General features: G+C 40.5%; 1 long non-coding RNA gene across 1 annotated transcript; it reads left to right on the plus strand.

Annotated features, from left to right (window-relative positions):
* The first annotated feature begins 445 nt into the window (after positions 1 to 445).
* On the plus strand, positions 446 to 13,612 carry LOC120720338. The gene is made up of 3 exons (XR_005692895.1): positions 446 to 1,143; positions 12,353 to 12,458; positions 13,562 to 13,612. It is a non-coding gene; the product is annotated as an uncharacterized LOC120720338 (long non-coding RNA).
* Positions 13,613 to 16,298: the final 2,686 nt, after the last annotated feature.

Genomic DNA, 16,298 nt, shown 5'->3' on the forward strand with positions numbered 1-16,298 from the left:
CGGTGAAGCTAATCAGAAGGCTAGACCGTCCAATTTCCCCAGCCGTTTACTTCCGGCCTACCCGACCTTCTGAGGACCCGGCCCACGTAGACCGCGAAGGCCGGGTCCTCAGGAGGATGCAGCCCATGAATTTGGACACATGCTCTATCGTCATTGATCTCTCCTGCCTCCCCTTTCCCTCATCCAACTCCTGGCCTCTGTGGACGCTCCGCCACTATCAGCACCAAACTTTTTTACACATCGGCCAGCATCTGGCCAATCCACCACATTTCATTGTTTATACCATTAAAGAAAAACGAAAAATAACCATCGGCCCACCGGGCAAATGCCCGATGGCAAGTCCAGCTATGACTTCAGTCTTTCTGTCACTGAATTTTAAAAAGCTAAGAGTCTCTTTAGTAAATACAGCAGCAACGATCAAAAGACGTGTTTGAGCTGCTGCAGATGTTAGTAAATCTGACCCTAAATGTTCCTTCTTCTTTAACATTCAAACGTTGTAATGAAGGGATATTTTAACAGGCTGTTCTCGTTTATATGACTTCCATAAAACAACAGGGTTAGAACACATTGTGATGAAGTAAGATGTTTGTTTTGTAGTCCATCTTCAGCACAATGTAGTTTCAACAGGCGGACATCCGGTGTCACATTGTTACAGAGAGACGAGTGTAAGGCTGTTCCAATTCTCAGCACCGCTCCTCTCTTTTCCTGAGTCCTTAGCAATTCTCCTTCCCACGATGACGTTTTCTTCGAAGCCAAGGAAAAGAGTTTGGGGAAATGAGATAGGCCCTAATTTTGAAATTTTAAATAACACCCACGTGGTTACGTTGCCCAGCTGAGTCACGTGGCCGCACAGCAACAAATCACTGCAGAGCCGGAAAAGGAGGCGGAGCAAAGTGTGTGTGCAGGAGAGGAGTCGAGCAGAGAGAGCTGCTTTTTCCATGAAACGGGAGTGACGTAGTAAACTTACAGGAACATATACAACTACCAACGTTGGGATTAATATCTGCATCGATCTCCACACCCTTGTCTCCTGGATCGTAGCTCAGATCAGCGTGAACCACGTGGGTCTCTGCTCCCTGATCTGTTTCTTAAGACTTCCAGCTTCATCACGGAGTTTCTCTCGGTTTGTGGGCTCATCTAAAGGTAAGCACCGAGCTAACTTTAATGTGGGTTCAGTTTATGTTGAGTTTAGCTCTGTTGAGAAATTATACATTGGAGTGAGACAGACTGTAGAGTTTGTGATTGCTTGCAACGTTAGAATATGGCGGTTGCTAGGGGGTAAGAACAAAAGGATGGGGTGCAGGGCAGGAGAACAACCAACCCCCAGGACAGGAAACCGCGGTAAAGTGAGCCGTCATTTGTGAGCCGCGGGCAAGCCAGCCGCCTCCTATCCGCCGCATAAATTTCCTTGCGCTTTTACACCAGTCTTTACGGTAGCGCCTTTTCGCTTTGTATAAAAATTCATTAAAAATCACCCTGAGTAGTTGATGTCCAATTTTCAACAGATTCCTTCTCTGGGACACCTACTGTACCTGTGTGCCAAGTTTCAGACAGATTTACTGTAGAATTCCTCAGAAATTAAAGGGTACTTGTATCCAATGCAATACAGCCAATACAATAGAATTATGTCAATTTTCAAAAATTCATTAAAAATCATCCTGAGTAGTTGAGGTCCAACTTTCAACAGATTCCTTCTCTGGGACACCTACTGTACCTGTGTGCCAAGTTTCAGCTAGATTTACTGTAAAATTCCTCAGAAATTAAAGGAAACTTATATTCAACGCAATCAGCCAATACAATAGAATTATGTCAATTTTCAAAAATTCATTAAAAATCATCCTGAGTAGTTGAGGTCCAACTTTCAACACATCCCTCCTCTGGGACGCCTACTGTACCTGTGTGCCAAGTTTCATCCAGATTTACTGTAGAATCCCTCAGAAATTAAAGGGTACTTGTATCCAATGCAGTCAGCCAATACAATATAATTATGTCAATTTTCAAAAATTTATGAAAAATCATCCTGAGTAGTTGATGTCCAACTTTCAACACATCCCTCCTCTGGGACACCTACTGTACCTGTGTGCCAAGTTTCATCCAGATTTACTGTAGAATCCCTCGGAAATTAAAGGAAACTTATATTCAGTTCAATACAGTCAGTACAATATAATTATGTCAATTTTAAAAAATTCATTAAAAATCATCCTGAGTAGTTGATGTCCAACTTTCAAAACATCCCTCCTCTGGGACACCTACTGTACCTGTGTGCCAAGTTTCATCCAGATTTACTGTAGAATCCCTCAGAAATTAAAGGAAACTTATATTCAACGCAATCAGCCAATACAATAGAATTATGTCAATTTTCAAAAATTCATTAAAAATCATCCTGAGTAGTTGAGGTTTCAACCCTTTTTCTGGTCAGTGGGTGTGTGGGCAGACAACTCTGGCTTGTCACCCAGTTGGATTTCCTTGTATTTGTAAAATGGCACTATCTACAAATCAGGACACATTAACTATGATATTTAAAAAATGACATGATGACATAGTCCTTGGTCAGTTTACCAAGCATTTCTCAGTTTTGTTTTTTATAGTTCTGTTCATCATATCATTGTTTGTGAGTCCTGGATTATTTGATGATATGTTTACATTATGTATTCTTTTGTTTTCAGTTCCATATTGCTTTTAAGTGTAGTTCTTTTTCAGCATTCCACAAGTGGATGGAAGACTTGTGAAAACACTCTAGTGTTAAAGCCAGTCTTGTCTTCATGTCTGTTTATGGTTTTGTCTGTGTCAAGCTCGTGTGTCTTAGGTCTGTGTCTTAGTTTGGTGGCCTCTTGTCTCTTTCTTGTGTTGAGCCTTACGTCCACTGTCTTCTTATTCCCAATGTATCCCTGCTGTGTTACACAGCTGTCTCCAATTCCCCTAATCGCCACCCTATTTATACATTTTGCCAATCTCCCGGTCTGAAGTACTCGATTCTATTCTATTCTATTTATATAGGGAGTGCAGAATTATTAGGCAAGTTGTATTTTTGAGGAATAATTTTATTTTTGAACAACAACCATGTTCTCAATGAACCCAAAAAACTCATTAATATCAAAGCTGAATGTTTTTGGAAGTAGTTTTTAGTTTGTTTTTAGTTTTAGCTATTTTAGGGGGATATCTGTGTGTGCAGGTGACTATTACTGTGCATAATTATTAGGCAACTAAACAAAAAACAAATATATGCCCATTTCAATTATTTATTTTTACCAGTGAAACCAATATAACATCTCCACATTCACAAATATACATTTCTGACATTCAAAAACAAAACAAAAACAAATCAGCGACCAATATAGCCACCTTTCTTTGCAAGGACACTCAAAAGCCTGCCATCCATGGATTCTGTCAGTGTTTTGATCTGTTCACCATCAACATTGCGTGCAGCAGCAACCACAGCCTCCCAGACACTGTTCAGAGAGGTGTACTGTTTTCCCTCCTTGTAAATCTCACATTTGATGATGGACCACAGGTTCTCAATGGGGTTCAGATCAGGTGAACAAGGAGGCCATGTCATTAGTTTTTCTTCTTTTATACCCTTTCTTGCCAGCCACGCTGTGGAGTACTTGGACGCGTGTGATGGAGCATTGTCCTGCATGAAAATCATGTTTTTCTTGAAGGATGCAGACTTCTTCCTGTACCACTGCTTGAAAAAGGTGTCTTCCAGGAACTGGCAGTAGGACTGGGAGTTGAGCTTGACTCCATCCTCAACCCGAAAAGGCCCCACAAGCTCATCTTTGATGATACCAGCCCAAACCAGTACTCCACCTTGCTGGCGTCTGAGTCGGACTGGAGCTCTCTGCCCTTTACCAATCCAGCCACGGGCCCATCCATCTGGCCCATCAAGACTCACTCTCATTTCATCAGTCCATAAAACCTTAGAAAAATCAGTCTTGAGATATTTCTTGGCCCAGTCTTGACGTTTCAGCTTGTGTGTCTTGTTCAGTGGTGGTCGTCTTTCAGCCTTTCTTACCTTGGCCATGTCTCTGAGTATTGCACACCTTGTGCTTTTGGGCACTCCAGTGATGTTGCAGCTCTGAAATATGGCCAAACTGGTGGCAAGTGGCATCTTGGCAGCTGCACGCTTGACTTTTCTCAGTTCATGGGCAGTTATTTTGCGCCTTGGTTTTTCCACACGCTTCTTGCGACCCTGTTGACTATTTTGAATGAAACGCTTGATTGTTCGATGATCACGCATCAGAAGCTTTGCAATTTTGAGACTGCTGCATCCCTCTGCAAGATATCTCACTATTTTTGACTTTTCTGAGCCTGTCAAGTCCTTCTTTTGACCCGTTTTGCCAAAGGAAAGGACGTTGCCTAATAATTATGCACACCTGATATACGGTGTTGATGTCATTAGACCACACCCCTTCTCATTACAGAGATGCACATCACCTAATATGCTTAATTGGTAGTAGGCTTTCGAGCCTATACAGCTTGGAGTAAGACAACATGCATGAAGAGGATGATGTGGACAAAATACTCATTTGCCTAATAATTCTGCACTCCCTGTACAGCGCCAAATCACAACAACAGTCACCTAAAGACACTTTATGTTGCTGGGTAAAAACACAACAATAATACAAAGAAAACCCCAACAATTTAAGTACCCCATATGAGCTAACATTTAGTGTGAGTGGGAAGGAAAAACTCCATTTGAAGAGGTAGAAACATCTGGCAGAAACAGGCTCAAGGAGAGACAGCCATCTGCTGTGACTGGCTGAGGTTGATGAAAAGGAGACAGGAAAACATATACACTGTGCAAGAGATACATACTAACTAATGATTAAATGCAGAGAGGTGTATAAACACAGAACGAGCAAAGAAGGAAAAAATTCATACATGATGGGAAGCCCGCAAGAGCCTAGGCTTATTGCAGCACAAATAAGGGAAGATTCAGGGGCACCTGATCCACTATAACTGTATTATTTGTCAAAACTGAGGGTGTTAATGCTAATCTCAAAAGCAGAGACGGGTGTTTGTCTTCTGAATTAATTTAGAATAGAATAGAATTCAACTTTATTGTCATTGCACATGTCACAGGTACAAGGCAAGAAAATGCAGTTTGCATCCATCCAGAAGTGCTTTAGCCATGATATAGATATATTAGAATATATATTAGCAATAATATAGGTATGTAAGTATATTACAGAAATGGGTCTATTATGGTATGTTACAATGTACACGGTATGAAGGTATGTTATGAATATGCTATAACTATAAGTATAGTTACAGGCTGTAGTGAGTACAAACTATTTACACGCTATGAACAGGATATAAATATAAAAAACTATACAGAATATGAGATATACAGCTATACAGAAATGTGAACTATGCAGGTTATAAACAGTTGTAGAATTAAAAATGATCGTATTGTACAGAATGATGTGAGCTGCATCCACAGAAGAGAGATCTAAGAGATGAAGACTCTGATTACCGTTCAACCTTAAAATTCTATAGGAACCACAAGTACACCTAATATTCCAAAATTAAAATCTGGATTTCAGAGCGAGTCAGTGAAGAAAAGCAAATATGCTGTCTCTTTATAGTCACTGTCATGACTCTCTCAGCAGCACTTTTGATCCATCAATATTAAACAATTATTGATGCAGCAGATTGAGATTAAACCTGGCACACAGGTACAGTAGGTGTCCCAGAGAAGGAATCTGTTGAAAGTTGGACCTCAACTACTCAGGATGATTTTTAATGAATTTTTGAAAATTGACATAATTCTATTGTATTGACTGTATTGAATTGAATATAAGTTTCCTTTAATTTTTGAGGAATTCTACAGTAAATCTGGCTGAAACTTGGCACACAGGCACAGTAGGTGTCCCAGAGGAGGGATGTGTTGAAAGTTGGACCTCAACTACTCAGGATGATTTTTCATGAATTTTTGAAAATTGACATAATTATATTGTATTGGCTGACTGCATTGGATACAAGTACCCTTTAATTTCTGAGAAATTCTACAGTAAATCTGGCTGAAACTTGGCACACAGGTACAGTAGGCGTCCCAGAGGAGGGATGTGTTGAAAGTTGGACCTCAACTACTCAGGATGATTTTTAATGAATTTTTGAAAATTGACATAATTCTATTGTATTGGCTGATTGCGTTGAATATAAGTTTCCTTTAATTTCTGAGAAATTCTACAGTAAATCTGGCTGAAACTTGGCACACAGGTACAGTAGGTGTCCCAGAGAAGGAATCTGTTGAAAGTTGGACATCAACTACTCAGGATGATTTTTAATGAATTTATGACATTTCCATAATTGTATTGACTGTATCGGGCTGTTTCATTGTAATTTGTGTGTGCGCGTGCACGTGCTCGCGTTCGCGCATGTGCACGTGTGCGCGGGTATAGGCTTTCAATCGGCACATAAAGCGGAAAGGCGCTACCGTGAAGACTGGTGTAAAAGCGCAAGGAAATTTATGCGGCGGATAAGAGGCGGCTGGCTTGACCGCGGCTCACAAATGACGGCTCACTTTACCGCGGTGACAGGAAGCCACGGGTACAAGCGTGGGGGAGGGCAATTAGTCATTGAAATAGGACTTCATAGGACGATCTCCAGATGCATCCAGGGCTGGACTGGGATAAAAAAATCGACCCGGGCATTTTGACTGAGACCGGTGTTCCAGTTTAACTGGCATCGCAGATTAACTGGCTTTGGACGAACAAATGTGTGGCAGTACGGGAAGGGCTGGACTGGCCATCGAGCATACCCAGCATTTGCCCAGTGGGCCGCCCTTGATTTTTCGTTTTTATGGGCCGATGGGGTTTTATTTCTTTTCTCTTTTTTACGGTATAAATGAATGGTGGGGGATTGGCCAGTTGGTTATGATCAACTGAATTGGGCTGGACCAATTACAGCCGAGGAAGTCGAACTAAAGTTGAGGTGAAAAGCAAGGCGGTTTGTCCCGTACTACTTCAGCTAGAAAGCTGCTAATTCAGTTATGAAACTGATCAGTGACCAGCTGATCGGCTTTTCTCTGCGCCAGAAAGAGAAAACCAGCGAGGTCGCATTAAACAACAGCAGCACGTTTAACCCTTGGATGCACAACCTACCAATACCTACACTCTTCCACGAGTGGGGTCAAAAATGACCCCAAATAAAATCAATGCATTTTGCTATAAACTCGGTTGTTATTCTTCAAAATCTTTAAAACGAAGAGTTGTAATATTTTCATATTTGAGGTATTCCTCATAAAACATGTTTGTGACATGAGGCCCGTTTCATTTTTATTTATTTTTTCATTTATTTTAAGAAATTGGAGTTTTTGTATCACTTGTATCACTTTTGTATGCTTGCTCAGTATATACTGCAGAAGCTGGGTCTTCCCTTTGAAAGGCACAATTGGTTCATCCGCTGTAACACAATCACTGAGCATGAATTTCTGCCTGCAGTTGACCAGGAACAGGCCCCATATGTAGAAAGGAAAGCTGCCACGTGGTTTGTTTTCAGTCGGTAGGCTCTGGTCCTCTTGTCATCAAAGTGCAAGACGGGCGAATATCTTCAAATCTTTGAATTGACATAGTGGCCTTGTACAATTGGTTATGCAGAGGACTCCCAAAAAGCACACCGACTGGTATATCCCAGTTCTTCTCACTTCCTGCAAGAATGGTCAATCAAATAAAGGCCAGGAGCTTATGTTTGATTACATTTTTCCACTCTTTTCCCCTGTCTGTGGCGACTCTTTGTGCCTCCATGTTTGTGCATGTCAGCACCTCTTCTATTATATTATCAGACATGAACATCTTCCATACATCTATTGGGGAGACCGTACTAAACCCAGGTGCAAGCCCTAGCCGACTAATTCAGAATATTGTGGCTAGAGCAGTAAGAGGGGCTCATTCTGTTGGACTCAATATCCATTTCCTCTTCAGAGGACTCCTCTGTGTCTGACTGGCCTTGTTCAGTGGGGGGGGACAATAGTCTGGGTCCTCTATATCTGAGATGTCCGAGTCAATGCCTCCGATGGGCTCTTCATCCCATCCATCTTGGATCATTTGTAGGGAAAGGTCCACAGGGATCCTAGCTGGCCTCATAGCAGCCATGTTACTTTAGATATTAAAAAAAAAACCCCATCAAAACCCACCCACCCATGAATTTGGAAACTCTTCATCACGTGACATAATCGGCCTTCAAATCCCGCTTTCAAAGCTGCAGACTCTGTGGATGTCCAAATTCATGGGCTGCATCCTCTTGAGGCCGCATTTGAAGTACGTTTGTAGGATGCATCCTATGGATTTTGACACCTCTTCTGAATTGGAATACAGCCATAGAGTGGGGGGCGGGATCTGGCTGAGGCAGCTCTTACTCCTCATTTAAAGACAGGCAGACCTCCACTGTCATTCTTGTGAGATTTAAGGCGACACAAAATGCTTGGAGAACAAAACTCAATTTTTGTCCTTTAAACAGGGGTTAACAAAACACTAAGAATCATAGTGGTGTTTCCACTTCCATTGCAAATTCTTTGCAGTCTCTCTCCTAGTTCGTTAAAACGTCCTACATGTGTGAGTTGCTGAAGCACATGTCACGGTTCCCCCTTTTGTGCAAACAAAAGAACGATGGGACTGAGGCAATTTTCCCTCAGGATGGCCAGTCACCACGTGCCTGTGATTCATCAAAACTCACCTGAGAAATCCTGATCATCAAGGCCGAACTGTTATGGAAATTTTAGAAAACTCGCTGCAACATACCCTGTGAGCTGGGTTTGAAGTGTGTTTAATAAACACATTACAATTTGGGTGGGAACATCCCAGTCAACACAAGGATCATCTCTGAAGTTTTGCCGCCACCCTCACAGACACTCTCAAACAAAGAACATTCCACAGGACATCACGTATCCCTATACCTTCAGTCCAGCTCATCCTTGACCTCAGAAAAAATTACAACCACCTGTCACCTCCCTTAAAGTAGGCTGTCTGGAGATCTTCCAGTCTACGATTGGTCCACTGTGAAGGTGCAATAACATGGGGCCCACTTGTGATAACATTCTATGTGAATGCATACAACTGATGAACACTGAAGTGAGAAAATAAAATTACTATTACTAATGTGATATGATTAAAACATAGGAAAAGAAATCTGCCACCACATCATGAAAATAACATACTGGTGGTAAATACACATAGAAATGAACAATTACAAGATTAAGTCTTCATAGCCCACAAGTTCATGCTACCCTAGGATGTCGCTGTCATCTTCCTGCTCCTGAAAAAAACATACATGCATCAACCCTTTCCTTGTCTGCTTGGAGTAGGTACAATCTTGCATATCAGTGTCAAGTCAGTCAACCATTTGTCTCCATTATCAGTCCAGTCAGTCCCCGTATGTTTATTGGTGAAAGCACAACTTCTTCTGTCGACTTAAGTTTCTACTGCCAGTAGTGATGTGTCGGTCGCGAACAAAATGAATCTCAGAGCCGGATCTTTGAAGTGAGCGTCACAAGCTGTAGGGTTTATTTTCTTTCTCTCACCTTCTCTGTCGCACTTTTTTCCGCTTCACTCCACATGCGAGCCTTGTGCTTTGCGCTGGAAAGAGGGGGGAGGGGCAGTAGTTACGCTCGCAGTAGCACATGAACAGAGCGAGACAGAAAGAGAGCCAGGGACAACAACATCCCATTAGAAAGGTATAGGAATCAACCACAACTATTTTCAGTTGCAGATGATAAAGGATTCAGAAAGTTTATTCATGCAGGCCCATATGACAGAGAATATGCATCTTCTTTTTGTTTTCATATTATAATTTATATTTTATTGTGTTGTGGGTTGCAGTGTTTTGTTTTGTTTCACTTTAAATTAGTTTAAAAGGAAAACGATGAAAATTTAAATAGTTAAAAGTTGGTTTTTGTATCATATGATTAATTTATTACATTTTATGTGGACTGAATAAATAAAAGTATATTTACGGTGGTCCCTAGAGACAAAGCACGTATAAACCCTGAGGCACGCACAAACTCCAAAACACATACAAAACACAACAGAAGTGCTCCAGGATGCTAGGCGCAGTGTAATTACTAGGGGTGCAACGATATTCGTATTGATATTGAACCGTTCGATACAGTGCTTTCGGTTCGGTACGCATATGTATCGAACAATACAAAATTTGTAATTTATTTTCCAACTTTCCTTCTGACGATGCTGTCTGTGTTGAGCGCTCAGTGAATCTGCATTCGACTACTCCGCCTAGGCTGCACTGTCGAGCGCAGATTCACTGAGCGCTCCACACAGACAGCATCCTCAGAAGGAAGAGCGCAGGGCAAGCATGACAAGTGAAATCTCCCGCAGCAAGCTTAAACATGTGAGAGGTTGATCGCGCAGAGAATCGCTGAGCATTATGTGAGTGCGTGTGTAAAAGCAGCAGGATATATATTTTAGTTCTGCTGAGCCAAATAAGACAGGTCAGGGTGAAGAAGTGACAGCCAAAGAAAAGCTTACCACAAAACAGAAAAGTTATGACAAATCAGACTATAAGGCAAAAAGAAAGTGCAGCTTTATGGTTTCATGGACAAAATAATTTCTGTGGCTGCAATATGATGAGCTAAATAACCAGGGCTGCACATAAGTAGTCCGCAGGTGCGCATTCGCTGTCAAAATAAAAAAACACGCACAAGGGTTAGGGTTAAATTTAAAAACTGTACTTTTGAGTTAAAATATATATTTATAATTTTAATAAATGACAAATTAAAAAGGCATGAACATTTTTTGTATCGAAAAAATATCGAACCGTGACACCAAAGTATCGAACCGAACCGTGAATTTTGTGTATCGTTGCACCCCTAGTAATTACGTTAGTAATTTTTTTTGTGCATAATTTTATATTGTTGTTAATAATAAATTAATTAAAGCAACAAAAAAACCTCAAGAGCTGGCTGGGAGGCGAAAGAGCCAGCTCTTTTTAGTGAGCCGAGACGAAAGAGCCGGTTCTCTAAAAAGAGCCGGAAATCCCATCACTAACTGCCAGCAACATGACATAATTTCAAAAAAGAAAAAAGATGAATTCAGAATTGATTACCTTGCTGATTCCTTTTAGACAAGGGACTTGGGACTTACTATCTAATCGTGTCCCACATAGGTGACTTTCTCCAGAGCCCATTGTAAGGTGGAGAAGCTCACCTTACCATCGTTTTTAAAGCAACAGTTTTGTATAGCACGTTTAGTTCCAATCATGCAGGCCTGCTTGAAGGAGAGCAGATTCTCAAACCTAACTTTCAGTGCACTCCTCAAACATATATAATAAAATAAAATTCTACAAAATGTAAAAATATGAAAGCCTAATTTTAGGACTTTTCACTTCCACTTGGTAACAAAAATGCAAGTTTCATCCCATGTAACAAGGTGTATGTCATGGTAAAACCTCCCCTACACATCAGGAACAAGAAACTAAGAATCTACTAGTCTCACTCATTTAATCCCTCTGCTGCATTCTGTTCACCCCTGCTATAATTCAATCATCTTTCCTAATATAATATTAGTCCACTAGTTCATATATTGCTTCTCATCCCACTAAGTGAACCATAAAATCAGAAACACAGGCTTAAAATACTATCTGGTCTTCTTGAGCTTCATTACATGCGTGTATGTGTTAGTAGGATTAATACATTTTGTGCTCCTTAAAGGTTAAAATATCAATACTACACTCTCAATATCAGGAGAGCAAATCAATATGTCCTTCTTGTTTCAGAAACATCTAAAGTCAGGTTCAGCTAAATCCTAAGCGTTTGCGAGTTCACCAAGTGGATGTAAAGGTGTTGTTAACACCTTCAACAGGTGATGTGATGTGTGCCACTTCTATGATTTTTTGCTAGCCCTATATGGAGGACCACAAGAGCCACGCACATCGAAATAAAGAATTCTGTGCTTAAATAATGAATTGTAGAATACATTCTCCATTTGTGAAATACTTTTTGAATTCCACATTAACAAAGTGATTTTTTAAAATGTTTTTTAAAAACCTCATTACCATCCTAGCTCCCCTAGGATGGTAATGAGGTGCTTGGAAATGTTGTAGTTGGCTGAGTTTATACTGCTACAACATTTCCAAGCTGGACTCCTTTGTGAAACTATGGAAGTCCATATATACAGGGTGTCGCATCCCCTGGGTAAAGGCGGTGACATACAGGACAGTCAGTGGCTTTTTACCTTTCAGGTTCTTGTAGGCAACTGATGACTTTCTTTTTGTAGTTGCTTCTGGGGTTTTACCTTGAAGCTTCATGGGTATTGTTGTCACTGAGGAGTGTAGTAATGTTTATTTGCTCTGCTTCTTTTTGTCAGGGATAAAATACAAATATATACTTTTTGTGTCCCAGCTGAGTAACAGGAAGAGAAGGGTCTGGTGGTGCAGCAGAGGAACAATTTCAGCCATTTGGACTCAGCTCAGCCACTACAGAGGAAACAATGTCTTCAACACAGAAGGTGAGAAAAATATCACAGTTACACTGTTATTGAAACTGTGTGCACAGCTGGTTGGTTTTTAATAACACATTAACAGCAGCTTTATCTTTTCCATCCTGGGCTCCTCCATATATACAGAATCTACATTCACAACCAAAAACCACAGAAGTTAGAAGAAAATACAAAGATGATATTTTATCAGCACATATTGAAACAACAATATCATCAGTTGAACTCAAAAAATTTTATGAAGTAAAAGATTTTCTCCACTTATCACGTAGGGGTGGGGGAAAAAAATCGATACTGTGTAGTATCGTGATATTTTGTTTGCTAATAATGTATCGATACAGGGACAGCAGAAATCGATATTTTGTTACAAAAAAGGTTTTTGTGCTCTGACTTCAGAGCATGTTGATCCTTTTTCTGAGCAAGAATCCTGACATTCCTTCACTGTCCAAATGTGTTTAACTTTTTTTTGGCAGCAATAAACATGACAGTTTACTTATTTGAATTTAAGACATGTTTTATTTTAATTAAGTTTAAAACTTTTTTATTTAATGTAAAATTCTATTTTGTTTTAATTTACTTTCAAGTTCTTCAGTTGCTGAATGGGCTGCATAGTTTTCCTAAATTGCATAGTTCAGAATAGCTGTAATTGTACCAGATGGTTGCATTCAGTTAAGTTGGACTAGACTGTAATACAAACCGTTCAGTTTGTCAACAATAAAACTGGCTGAAATGAGAGAAAGACTGAGTGTGAGACTTTGATATTAGATAAAATGAATATTGATGAAGTGTACCTTTATGTACAGAATCTGAATATTGCAAAATATTTTTAAAAAAAATCGCAATAATATTGTATCGTGCGTTAAGTATTGTGATAATATCGTATCGTGGGATGTATGGTGATTCCCACCTCTACTTATCAGTATTTCTTCAAGAATGTCATTTTCATTACAACTCTCATTGCACATCATTGTAATGTGACACTATCACCACAAGGTGATGGTAACACACCAACAATGTGTTTTTTGTCACATTAAATTCCACCAATGGAGGGAGTTACAGTTTGTTCCATGACTGCATTTCACTCACTGCCTCTGTTTGTATCTCTGTCACTGCAGGACCAACATGAAGCGAGAAGTCAGTGCTCTCAGGAGGCCGACAAACCTCACAGAAGAAAGGGAGAGAAGCCCTACAGCTGTGATGAGTGTGGGAAGGATTTTACCCAGGCTGGACACTTAAAAAGTCACCAACTCATCCACAGTGGAGTTAAACCTTACAGCTGTGACTTGTGTGGAAAGTCTTTTAACCGGGCTGGAAGCTTAAAAAGACACCAACTCATCCACAGTGGAGTTAAACCTTACAGCTGTGATGAGTGTGGGAAGTCTTTTACCCAGGCTGGACACTTAAAAACTCACCAACTCATCCACAGTGCAGTTAAACCTTACAGCTGTGATGAGTGTGGAAAGTCTTTTGCCGAGACTCGAGGTTTAAAAAACCACCAACTCATCCACAGTGGAGTTAAAGCGTACAGCTGTGACTTGTGTGGAAAGTCTTTTTTACGGGCTGGACACTTAAAAACACACCAAGTCATCCACAGTGGAGTTAAAGAGTACATCTGTGGCTTGTGTGCTAAAGCTTTTGCTCGAAATGAACACTTACAGAAGCATCTAGTTACCCACTCTGGAATTAAGGTGTACAGCTGCGACTTTTGTGGAAAAACTTTCAACAACATACAGTACCGAAATATTCACCTACTGATTCACACTGGAAATGATGTTTACTGCTGTGATCAGTGTGGGAAACCGTTTACAACAGATGCACAGCTACAACAACACATGTTTAGCCACACTGAGGAGAGACCTTACAAATGTGACCTGTGTAAGAAGACTTTTAAAACTCCAAATCAGCTGAATAAACACCAACAGATCCACACCAGAAAGTAACTCTACAAGTGCAGTTACTGTGAGGATGTATTTAGTTTTTTATCTTGTAATTTTAACCTGAGTGTTTGGAACAAGTCTGATCAGTAAACTTATGGAGTTATTCTGAATGAACTGTTTGGAAAAATGAAGAATCATTTTCACTCAGTAAGCTGAGATTTGTAATGTAAACAGTAAAATGTAATTGGACGTTGGCAGAGTTGACTTACAGTGTCTTTGTTTAGAAGCAGAGCAACACAGATGGATCCTGTTCTCAGCCCTGTCGTCACTGTGGTGGTGGGAAAATTTCTCTGTGTCCTTTGTGGAAAAACTTCCAATCTTCAACAGGACCTAAAACCACATCAACGTAGCCACACTGGAGACAAAATGAACTACTGCAAAGAATGTGGGAGAGGCTTCCACACACCAAGTACATTAAAAATACATGACCTCTTCCACATTGGGGTCAAAAAGCACACCTGTGACTAGTGTGGGTCATCCTTCACCACTGCACGTGAGCTTAAAGAACAAGCATAAGTGAATTCACACAAAAGAGACACCATACAAGTGCAGACACTGTGACAAAAGCTTCTCACAATCAGGTTGTTGTAACAAACATGAACGTACACACATGGAAGTGAACTTCAGCTGTGACCAGTGTGACAAGAGCTTCAGGAATCTCAGTTCATACTCCGAACACAAACGATCCCACACTGTAAATAAACTGTTTCACTGTTACCAATGTGCAAAAACCTTCCCTTCATTATCTGCTCTGTGCAAACATCAGCCTGATCATGCAGGACTGAAATCACTGGATCACAATGACTCTGAAGAGAGAGAAAGATCCTCTTCTGGTTTCAGAGTTGGACTTGAGATCAGGCTCCACAGAGTTCAGATGGAATCTGTAGTTTTTATTATGAAATCCTGATAATGTTAAAGCATTAGTTATATTTGATTAACTCTGTGTAAAGTTTGTCTTATTAAATAGTTTGGTGTGAAAAATAAAGAATTGGTCTCACAACAAGTAGTTTGTTTCAGATTCAAACTAATTTAACTGTTTTCAGTGGAGGTTTATCAGAGGAGGAGACTCACACTGAACAGAGAGTGTGTTTAAGATACATTGTGATTAACATCTCACACATTCCAATAAAGCTGATGTTCCTGCATTGCAACAGCAGTTTGCAGATGTGTTGTGCACCTTTTTGAAACGCAGCCTGGCATGAAAGTGTGTTCATGGCCTAACAGGTTGCCTGAGCAGAAGAGACAAATTGTGCAAAAGGATTTGGAGGAAATGTTGAAAATGCTGTTATCATAGGATGAAGTGAGGATTTGTTCCTCAGTGTTTGGTCTCCTATGCTTATCTGTTTGCCAGATGATTTGTCTCAGCTGTTGAGAGGGCCCGGTTGTTTTTAAGGTACTTCAAGGGAATTAAGGAGTGAGTGCAGGGTTTTATATGGTTCTTTGATGATTATCACAAAGTGAACAAGGTCTCATGGTTTGATGCTTATCCCATGCCAAAGGTTGACCTGGACTTTATAAGCACTCCTTGGTTGTTTATGATGCTGGATTTAACCAACGCCTACTGGCAGATTCCCTTGTCTGCACAGTCCAAAGACAAACACTGGTGATGGCCAGAGGGGCCGATGGCGCGTAATGGCAGCCTCGCAATCAGTCTGCCCCAGGGCAGCTGTGGCTACAACTGTAGCTTACCTCCACCAGTGTGTGAATGTGAGCGTGAATGAATAGTGGAATTGTAAACCACTTTGAGGGTCTGAGGAAAAAGTGCTGTATGAATGCAATCCATTATTATTATCATTATTATTATTATTATTATTATTATTATTATCATCAAAAACGTCTTTCTCCACTCTTTATGGTTTGTACCAATTTGTCACACTTCCATTTGGCTTGTTTGAAGCCGCGGCCATTTTCCAGC

The sequence above is a fragment of the Simochromis diagramma genome, unplaced genomic scaffold, assembly GCF_900408965.1.
Source record: "Simochromis diagramma unplaced genomic scaffold, fSimDia1.1 OVJJ01000578.1, whole genome shotgun sequence".
Taxonomy (NCBI): domain Eukaryota; kingdom Metazoa; phylum Chordata; class Actinopteri; order Cichliformes; family Cichlidae; genus Simochromis; species Simochromis diagramma.